The sequence below is a fragment of the Lithobates pipiens genome, unplaced genomic scaffold (genome assembly GCF_037356315.1).
Source record: "Lithobates pipiens isolate NorthernLeopardFrog02 unplaced genomic scaffold, aLitPip1_a1.2 Scaffold_35, whole genome shotgun sequence".
NCBI classification, from domain to species: Eukaryota; Metazoa; Chordata; class Amphibia; order Anura; family Ranidae; genus Lithobates; species Lithobates pipiens.
This window is the reverse complement of record NW_027507811.1, coordinates 26951278-26961129: the sequence shown is the minus strand read 5'-3', so window position 1 is coordinate 26961129 and position 9852 is coordinate 26951278. Positions and strand designations below refer to the sequence as shown.

Genomic DNA, 9852 nt, shown 5'->3' with positions numbered 1-9852 from the left:
AACCAATTTAAACAATAGTCAAGGACAACACAAGTAAACACAAAATGCAATTTGTACATGAAGGTGTTTATTATTAAAGGTGAAAAAAAATCCAAACCATCATGGCCCTGTGTGAAAAAGTGATTGCCCCCTAAACCTAATAACTGGTTGGGCCACCCTTAGCAGCAACAACTGCAACCAAGCGTTTGCGATAACGTGCAATGAGGCTTTTACAGCGTCCTGGAGGAATTTTGGCCCACTCATCTTTGCAGAATTGTCCTAATTCAGTTACATTAGAGGGTTTTCGAGCATGAACGGCCTTTTTAAGGTCATACCACAACATCTCAATAGGATTCAGGTCAGGACTTTGGCTAGGCCACTCCAAAGTCTTCATTTTGTTTTTCTTCAGCCATTCGGTGGTGGACTTGCTGGTGTGTTTAGGATCATTGTCCTGCTGCAGAACCCAAGTTCGTTTCAGCTTGAGTACACAAACAGATGGTCGGACATTCTCCTTCAGGATCTCTTGGTAGACAGCAGAATTCATAGTTCCTTTTATCACGGCAAGTCTTCCAGGTCCTGAAGCAGCAAAACAGCCCCAGACCATCACACTACCACCACCATATTTTACGGTTGGTATAATGTTCTTTTTATGAAATGCAGTGTTCCTTCTACGCCAGATATACTTGGACACACACCTTCCAAAGAGTTCCACTTTTGTCTCATCGGTCCACAGAATGTTGTCCCAAAAGTCTTGGGGATCATCAAGATGTGTTGTGGAGAAATTGAGACGAGCTTTGATGTTCTTTTTGCTCAGCAGTGGTTTTCTCCTTGGAACTCTGCCATGCAGGCCATTTTTGCCCAGTCTTTTCCTGATGGTGGAGGCATGAACGCTGACCTTAACTGAGGCAAGTGAGGCCTGCAGTTCCTTGGACGTTGTTGTGGGGTCTTTTGTGACCTCTTGGATGAGTTGTCGCTGCGCTCTTGGGGTAATTTTGGGCGGCCGGCCACTCCTGGGAAGGTTCACCACTGTTCCATGTCTTCGCCATTTGTGGATAATGGCTCTCACTGTGGTTCGCTGGATTCCCAAAGCTTTGGAAATGGCTTTATAACCCTTTCCAGACTGATAGATCTCAATTACTTTCTTTCTCAATTGTTCCTGAATTTCTTTGGGTCTCGGCATGATGTGTAGCTTTTAAGGATCTTCTGGTGGACCTTACTGTGTCAAGCAGCTCCTATTTAAGTGATGCCTTGATTGTGAACAGGTGTGGCAATAATCAGGCCTGGGTGTGGCTAGAGAAATTGAACTCAGGTGTGGCTACCACAGTTATAGTATGTTTTAACAAGGGGGGCAATCACTTTTTCACACAGGGCCATGATGGTTTGGATTTTTTTTCACCTTTAATAATAAACACCTTCATTTACAAATTGCATTTTGTGTTTACTTGTGTTGTCCTTGACTATTGTTTAAATTGGTTTGATGTTCCGAAACACTTAAGTGTGACAAACATGCAAAGGAACAGGAAATGAGGAAGGGGGCAAACACTTTTTCACACCACTGTATATACACATATACACACACACACACAGATTTTATATACAAATTATTTTTCATTTTTAGGAGAGGCCTTTGAGAATAAAATGGCAGTCATTACCATTTTTTATGTCACAGGGTATTTGTGGACCGTTTGTTTTTCAAATACAGTTTTTTTTTGGGGGGGGGGGGAATACACTTTAATGCATTGTTAAGCAAACAAAACACAATACCAATTTTTTGGGGTAAAATATAAAAGATGATCCAAGTAAATAGATATCTAACATGTCACGCTTTAAAATTGTGCACACTTGTGTAATGGCGACAAACTATGAAACAAAACCACCTTTCCGACGCGTTTCACCTTTCTTCAAGCGTGTAAATCCAGTATTTTTTTTGCTAGAAAATTACTTATAACCTCCAAACATATTTCTATACCGTATTTATCGGCGTACAACACAAACCTTTTTTTTTCCCCCTTAAAATCAGGGGAAAATCGTGGGTGCGTGTTATACGCCGATCCCCCGCAGTTTCCCTGGCGGCTTTCGTCTATCTTCGGCCGCACTGGCGGCTGGTGGAAAGCCGAGAACGGCCAAAAAATAGCCGAAAGCCGACAAGATACACAGGACATCCGCTCTGTATCTCGGCAGCACCATTTTTAAAACGGCAAAGACACTGACAAGGCTGCATTAATGGGCATTCAAATGTAATTTTTTTTTTCCTTAAACTTCCCTCCTAAAAGTTTCTTTTTTTTTTTTATTCCCTCCTAAAGTTGGGGTGCGTGTTATACGCTATATATGTGTATGTATGTGTATGTGTGTGTGTATATATATATATATATATATGTGTGTGTGTGTATATGTGTGTGTGTATATATATATATATATATATGTGTGTGTGACTGACGATCGATGCAATTTTTTATGTTATGTCACAGTATTTGCGCAGTGGTTTTGCAAACGCAAAAAAAAAAAAATTCACTTTAACCACTTCAATTTCAGGGCATTTGCACCCCTTTCCTGCCCAAGCCAATTTTCAGCGCTGCCACAATTTGAATGACAATTGCGCAGTCATGCAACACTGGAACCCAAATTAAATTTTTATAATTTTTTTCCCCACAAATAGAGCTTTCTTTTGGTGGCATTTGATCGCCTCTGCTGTTTTTATTTTTTGCGCTATATACAAGAGCAACAAGTTTGAAAAAAAAAAAAAATGATTTTTTTTTTACTTTTTGCTATAATAAATATCCAAATAAAAAAAAAAAAAAAAATGTTTCCTCAGTTTAGGCCGATATGTATTCTTCTACATATTTTTGGTAAAAAAAAAATTGCAATAAGCGTATATTGATTGGTGTGCTCAAAAGATATAGCGTCTACAAAATAGGGAATAGATTTATGGCATTTTTTTTTTTTAACTAGTAATGGCACGATCTGCAATTTTTATCATGACTGCGACATTGCGGTGGATATATCAGGCACTATTGACACTAGTTTGGGACCATTCACATTTATACAACGATCAGTGCTATACAAATGCATTGATTACTGTATAAATGTCACTGGCAGGGAAGGGGTTAACACTAGGGGGCGATCATGAGGTTAATTGCGTTACCTAGGGAGCCATTCTAACTGTAGGGGGAGGGGACGAGACCGATATGTGTTCCCAGTACAGAGGAACACTGGAGTGGTTTCCTCTCTCCTGACGGGATGTGGATCTGTGTACACACACACACACGGTCCTGCTTTGTTAATGGGCAACCGCGGGTGCCCAGCGCCTGCAATGTCCACACATCGGCTCCCGAGTGACGCGGCGGGGGTGCACGCGCCCCCCCCCCCCCCAGACGTCCGGGAAGCCCAGGCCGTCATATGACGCCCGCCCAATATGGGAGATCCCTCCTGCGGACGTCATATGACTGTGGCTGGGATGGGAAGTGGTTAATGAATAAAAAAATAAAATAAAAAAATGCAATAGTTGCCCCAATTTCTTTTATTTATTTTTTTGTAAAAGACAACGTTACGCCAAGTAAATAGATACCTAACATGTCAGGCTTTAAAATTGCGCACACTTATGAAATAGTGACAAACTATGATAATTAAAATATCTCCATAGGCGATGTTTTAAACATTTTTACAGGTTACCAGTTTAGCGTTAGAGGCGGTCTAGCGCTAAATTTATTACGCTTGCCCCAACGTTCGTGGCAAACTTTAGGGCCGTTTACATATGCGTGACTTATATATGTATTTGTTTCAGCACAGAGGGATAGGGGCCCTTTAAGGTTTATTTATTTTTTTAACACTACACCTTTGCAGTATTTTCTGTCACACCGTATTTTCGTAGCGTTCTTGCAAGCAAACTTTTTAAAAAATATATATAAAAAAAAATACACTTTTTTTTAAATTAAAAAATAAGACGACAGTAGTTAGCCCAATTTTCCTTTATATTGTGAAAAATAATGTTACTCCGAGCAAATTGATACCCACAAACTTTTACCCTTAAACATTTACATAGACAGTTTTGAGTTACAGTGGAGGTTTAGGGCTAGAATTATTGCTCTCGCTCCAACGATCATGGCGATACCTCACATGTGTGGTTTGAACACAGTTTTCCTATGCGGGGGGCTACTAACTTATGCATTCACTTCTGCTTGTGAGCTCGTCGGTACGGGGCGCTTTCAATTTTTTTTTTTTTTTACACAGGCCTTTTTAAAAAAATAAAAATAAATTTTGGATCACTATAAAAAAAAATTAAAACGTCCCTTGTAAAAAACGAAAAAAAAAAAAACCCCCATGACAGGACCTCAAATATGAGATCAAACAGATCTCAGATTTACACTAAAATGCAATAAAAAACAAAAGTAATTTGAATTTTTTTTTTTTTTAAATAAAAAATGTCTCCTTTTAAGAGCATTAAAACGTTGCTTCCACCCTCCAATGCTATGGAGCTGAGTGGGGACCCATCGTTCCCTCACCTGGCATCCAGGCAGTGAGGAGAAAGGAAGCGTTTGTCTCCGCCGCTGCCAGCGGGTCCAGTAAGCTGCGGAGACAACCCTCTCCCTCCACCGATAAAAGTGACCGTGTGGCGAATCCACCGCAAAGACCACTTTTCTCCTAAAGAGAAACGCACGCTGTTCTTGAAAATACCAGGGCTAGCTGCTACTATAAACGGTATTTAGTGTCAAAATACCGAAGTACAGCAATTTGTGTGAAGTGGTTAATATGTAAAGAATTGCATTAGAGGAGGGGCGCCAACGAGCAGGCTTGCCTTTATTATGGACGGAGTCTACGGGGGGACGAAACATCCTAGGGCAGGAGCACCAGTCTTCAGCCACAGGATTCTGATTGAAGCGGTCGAGCGAAGGTATTGGTTTTCATTCATTGCTTTATTATACAAACACTGGTCTACCTGGGGGGGGAGGTTGGTTGGGGAGAGAGGAGTGAAGCCCTGCCCCCTCCCATGCTTCTTTATAGACCAATCACTGAGTGGCAGTCTCAGGAACCATTGTACATGACATATGCAAGTCCACTGTAAACACCCACCTGCACCACTATGCCTTGCTGTTTGTATATGATGAGAGCACAATGACATCACCTACCTCCTTAGACCCAGGGTGTCCAGACAGTATGGTCACCTGCTGACTTGGCACCATCCACAGGCAGCTTAACTCCTCAGTAAGGCGTTGAATATAACACAATTTTGCTGAAGCTGATGGCAGTAGAGAGAATGTGTGTGTTTTTTTTGTTTGTTTCTTTCGTTCATTAAAGCAGTGGTCCCCAACCTTTTTGGCACCGGGGACCGGCGTAGTTGAAGAAAATTGTGCCAAGGCCCAGGGGGGTGTATGCGGCTTTTCGCGGGCAATTTATCGGGGCGATGGCTGGCGTTGGCGCTTCAATCATCCCGGCACCATCATTGATATGATGTTAGGATGATTGAAGCACATTATTTCTATTATTACATTGTAATATATAATTAAATAGTTCAACTCACCATAACGCAGAATGTGCCAGAGTGTCACTTGCCACATCGCCTGTCACCAGATGCAGATTGTCCCTTTCCATGTCGCCTGCCTTCAGATGCAGCTTGTCACTTGCCATGTTGCTTGTCACCAGAAGCATTTTGTCCCTTGCCATGTCACCTGCCACCAGATGCTATTTTTTCCCTTGCCACGTCACCTACCACCAGATGCGGATTGTCACTTGCCATGTCGCCTGCCTTCATATGCAGCTTGTCACCTGCCACGTCACCTGCCACCAGATGCAATTTGTCCCTTGCCACGTCACCTACCACCAGATACGGATTGTCACTTGCCACGTCGCCTGCCTTCATATGCAGCTTGTCCCTTGCCACGTCACCTGCCACCAGATTTGGATTATCACTTGCCACGTCCCCTGCCATCAGATGCAGCTTGTCATTTGCCACGTCGCCTGCCACCAAATGTGGATTGTCACCTGCCACCACGGTTGTCACTGCAGTGGTGGCAGCACAGGTGTGCACATTAGTTCAGAGGCAAGCCTGGACTAGTGGGTAGTAAGGAAGAACAGCGGTAATGGGGAGGGGGGGGGGGGGCGGTAGTGAGAGATGATCGATGACAGTGTATCAGTGTTCTGCCGCGCTGAACACTGTCGGCAGAGGAGCAGTAAAGTGGGCGGGCAGTGAGAGATGATCTCATCTCTCTGTTCCCCGCCTCACCTCAGGATTACAGCATCCCCGCTGTGAGCGGCGATGCGGGCGGTTGGAGATGATCTCATCTCTCTGCTCGCTCACCTCCGTATAGCGGCCCCGCTGTGAGCACGGAACAGCGGTGATGTGGGCGGGCGGTGAGAGATGATGTCATCTCTCTGCCTGCTCCGCCGCCGCTCATCAGAGACAGTGCAGCCTTCGCAGCCCGGCTGCAAGCAGGCCACGGCCCGGCAGTGGGCCGTGGCCCAGGGGTTGATGACCCCTGCATTAAAGAACACAGCATACTTGATGACGGATGGGTTTGATGTCGACACCTACAGGAGCATCCATCATGAAGTATGGCTGTGTCCTTCAATGAACTCCAGAGAAAAGGATTTTACAGCGAGTACAAAAATCCCGTTTTCTCTTTCGTTCGTTGAAGGACTCAACCATACTTCACGATGGACGCTCCTGCAGGTGGCAATGTCAAACCCAGCCGTCTTGAAGTATGGCCGTGTCCTTCAATGAACGAAAGACAAAAGGATGTTATGGGAGAATAAATAATCCAATCTTTTGAAGTGTAAGAAGACAATGACTTTCCCGCGTCCTATTTCTGTGACTAAACGCTGACTGCGGGAACATGCAAGAAGCAGGGAGGGTCTAACTAGCACTAAGACCCCTTTCACACTGGGGCGTTTTTCAGGCTCTTTAGCATTAAAAAAATAAAATAAAATCTGCAATCCCCATGTGAAAGCCCAAGTGCTTTAAGAGCCCTTTCACAATGTCAGCGCCCGAAAATGCTTGTAAAGTGCCACTTAAAGTAGCAGCGCTTTGCCAGCATTTCTCGAGCGCTATTGGGGGGCTTTTAACCCCTGCTAGTGACCAAATAAAGGGTTAAAAGCCCTTTGCAGGCACTTCCCATTGATTTCCCCCAACCGCAGCGCTTCTCTCGTCCTGCTCCGTGTCTCCCTCTCTCCTCCGTGCTGCCGTCCCCCTTTCTTCTCCCCCTCCGTGCTGCCGTCCCCCTCTCTTCTCCCCCTCCGTGCTGCCGTCCCCCTCTCTCTTCTCGGTGTCCCCCTCCGTGCTGCCGTCCCCCTCTCTCTTCTCCCCCTCCGTGCTGCCGTCCCCCTCTCTCTTCTCCCCCTCCGTGCTGCCGTCCCCCTCTCTCTTCTCGGTGTCCCCCTCCGTGCTGCCGTCCCCCTCTCTCTTCTCCCCCTCCGTGCTGCCGCCCCCCTTTCTCTTCTCCCCCTCTGTGCTGCCGTCCCCCTCTCTCTTCTCGGTGTCCCCCTCCGTGCTGCCGTCCCCCTCTCTCTTCTCCCCCTCCATGCTGCCGTCCCCCTCTCTCTTCTCGGTGTCCCCCTCCGTGCTGCCGCCCCCCTCTCTTCTCTCGGTGTCCCCCTCCGTGCTGCCGCCCCCCTCTCTCTTCTCGGTGTCCCCCTCCGTGCTGCCGCCCCCCCTCTCTCTTCTCGGTGTCCCCCTCTGTGCTGCCACCCCCCTCTCTCTTCTCGGTGTCCCCCTCTGTGCTGCCACCCCCCTCTCTCTTCTCCGTGTCCCCCTCCGTGCTGCCGCCCCCCTCTCTCTTCTCCCCCTCCGTGCTGCCGCCCCCCTCTCTCTTCTCCCCCTACGTGCTGCCGTCGCCCTCTCTCTTCTCTGGGTCCCCCTCTCTGCTGCCGTCCCCCTCTCTCTTCTCCCCCTCCGTGCTGCCGTCCCCCTCTCTCTTCTCGGTGTCCCCCTCCCTGCTGCCGTCCCCCTCTCTCTTCTCGGTGTCCCCCTCCGTGCTGCCGTCCCCCTCTCTCTTCTCCCCCGCCGTGCTGCTGTCCCCCTCTCTCTTTTCGGTGTCCCCCTCCGTGCTGCCGCCCCCCTCTCTCTTCTCAGTGTCCCCCTCCGTGCTGCAGTCCCCCTCTCTCTTCTCGGTGTCCCCCTCCGTGCTGCTGTCCCCCTCTCTTCTCGGTGTCCCCCTCCGTGCTGCCGCTCCCCTCTCTCTTCTCGGTGTCCCCCTCCGTGCTGCCGCCCCCCTCTCTCTTCTCAGTGTCCCCCTCTGTGCTGCCGCCCCCCTCTCTCTTCTCAGTGTCCCCCTCTGTGCTGCCGCCCCCCCTCTCTCTTCTCGGTGTCCCCCTCGGTGCTGCCGTCCCCCTCTCTCTTCTCCCCCTCCGTGCTGCCGTCCCCCTCTCTCTTCTCGGTGTCCCCCTCCGTGCTGCCGCTCCCCTCTCTCTTCTCGGTGTCCCCCTCCGTGCTGCCGCTCCCCTCTCTCTTCTCGGTGTCCCCCTCCGTGCTGCCGCCCCCCTCTCTCTTCTCAGTGTCCCCCTCTGTGCTGCCGCCCCCCTCTCTCTTCTCAGTGTCCCCCTCTGTGCTGCCGTCCCCCTCTCTCTTCTCCCCCTCCGTGCTGCCGCCCCCCTCTCTCTTCTCGGTGTCCCCCTCCGTGCTGCCGTCCCCCTCTCTTCTCCCCCTCCGTGCTGCCGTCCCCCTCTCTCTTCTCGGTGTCCCCCTCCGTGCTGCCGTCCCCCTCTCTCTTCTCGGTGTCCCCCTCCGTGCTGCCGTCCCCTCTCTCTTCTCCCCCTCCGTGCTGCCGTCCCCCTCTCTCTTCTCCCCCTCCGTGCTGCCGTCCCCCTCTCTCTTCTCGGTGTCCCCCTCCGTGCTGCCGTCCCCCTCCGTGCTGCCGTCCCCCTCTCTCTTCTCCCCCTCCGTGCTGCCGTCCCCCTCTCTCTTCTCCCCCTCCGTGCTGCCGTCCCCCTCTGTGCTGCCGTCCCCCTCTCTCTTCTCGGTGTCCCCCTCGGTGCTGCCGCCCCCTCTCTCTTCTCGGTGCTGCCGCCCCCCCTCTCTCTTCTCGGTGTCCCCCTCGGTGCTGCCGCCCCCCTCTCTCTTCTCGGTGTCCCCCTCGGTGCTGCCGTCCCCCTCTCTCTTCTCCCCCTCCGTGCTGCCGCCCCCCTCTCTCTTCTCGGTGCTGCCGCCCCCCCTCTCTCTTCTCGGTGTCCCCCTCGGTGCTGCCGCCCCCCTCTCTCTTCTCGGTGTCCCCCTCGGTGCTGCCGTCCCCCTCTCTCTTCTCGGTGTCCCCCTCGGTGCTGCCGTCCCCCTCTCTCTTCTCGGTGTCCCCCTCCGTGCTGCCGTCCCCCTCTCTCTTCTCCCCCTCCGTGCTGCCGTCCCCCTCTCTCTTCTCGGTGTCCCCCTCCGTGCTGCCGTCCCCCTCTCTCTTCTCGGTGTCCCCCTCCGTGCTGCCGTCCCCCTCTCTCTTCTCCCCCTCCGTGCTGCCGTCCCCCCTCTCTTCTCGGTGTCCCCCTCCGTGCTGCCGTCCCCCTCTCTCTTCTCGGTGTCCCCCTCGGTGCTGCCGCCCCCCTCTCTCTTCTCGGTGCTGCCGCCCCCCCTCTCTCTTCTCGATGTCCCCCTCGGTGCTGCCGCCCCCTCTCTCTTCTCAGTGTCCCCCTCGGTGCTGCCGCCCCCCTCTCTCTTCTCCCCCTCCGTGCTGCCGTCCCCCTCTCTCTTCTCGGTGTCCCCCTCCGTGCTGCCGTCCCCCTCTCTCTTCTCCCCCTCCGTGCTGCCGTCCCCCTCTCTCTTCTCCCCCTCCGTGCTGCCGTCCCCCCCTCTCTTCTCGGTGTCCCCCTCCGTGCTGCCGTCCCCCTCTCTCTTCTCGGTGTCCCCCTCCGTGCTGCCGTCCCCCTCTCTCTTTTCGGTGTCCCCCTCGGTGCTGCCGC

General features: G+C 51.0%; 1 protein-coding gene across 1 annotated transcript in view; it reads left to right on the top strand.

The window, feature by feature from the left end:
• LOC143956208 (oocyte zinc finger protein XlCOF8.4-like) overlaps positions 1–9852 on the top strand; it is a 216423-nt gene that overhangs the window by 49353 nt on the left and 157218 nt on the right. The window lies entirely within an intron of this gene.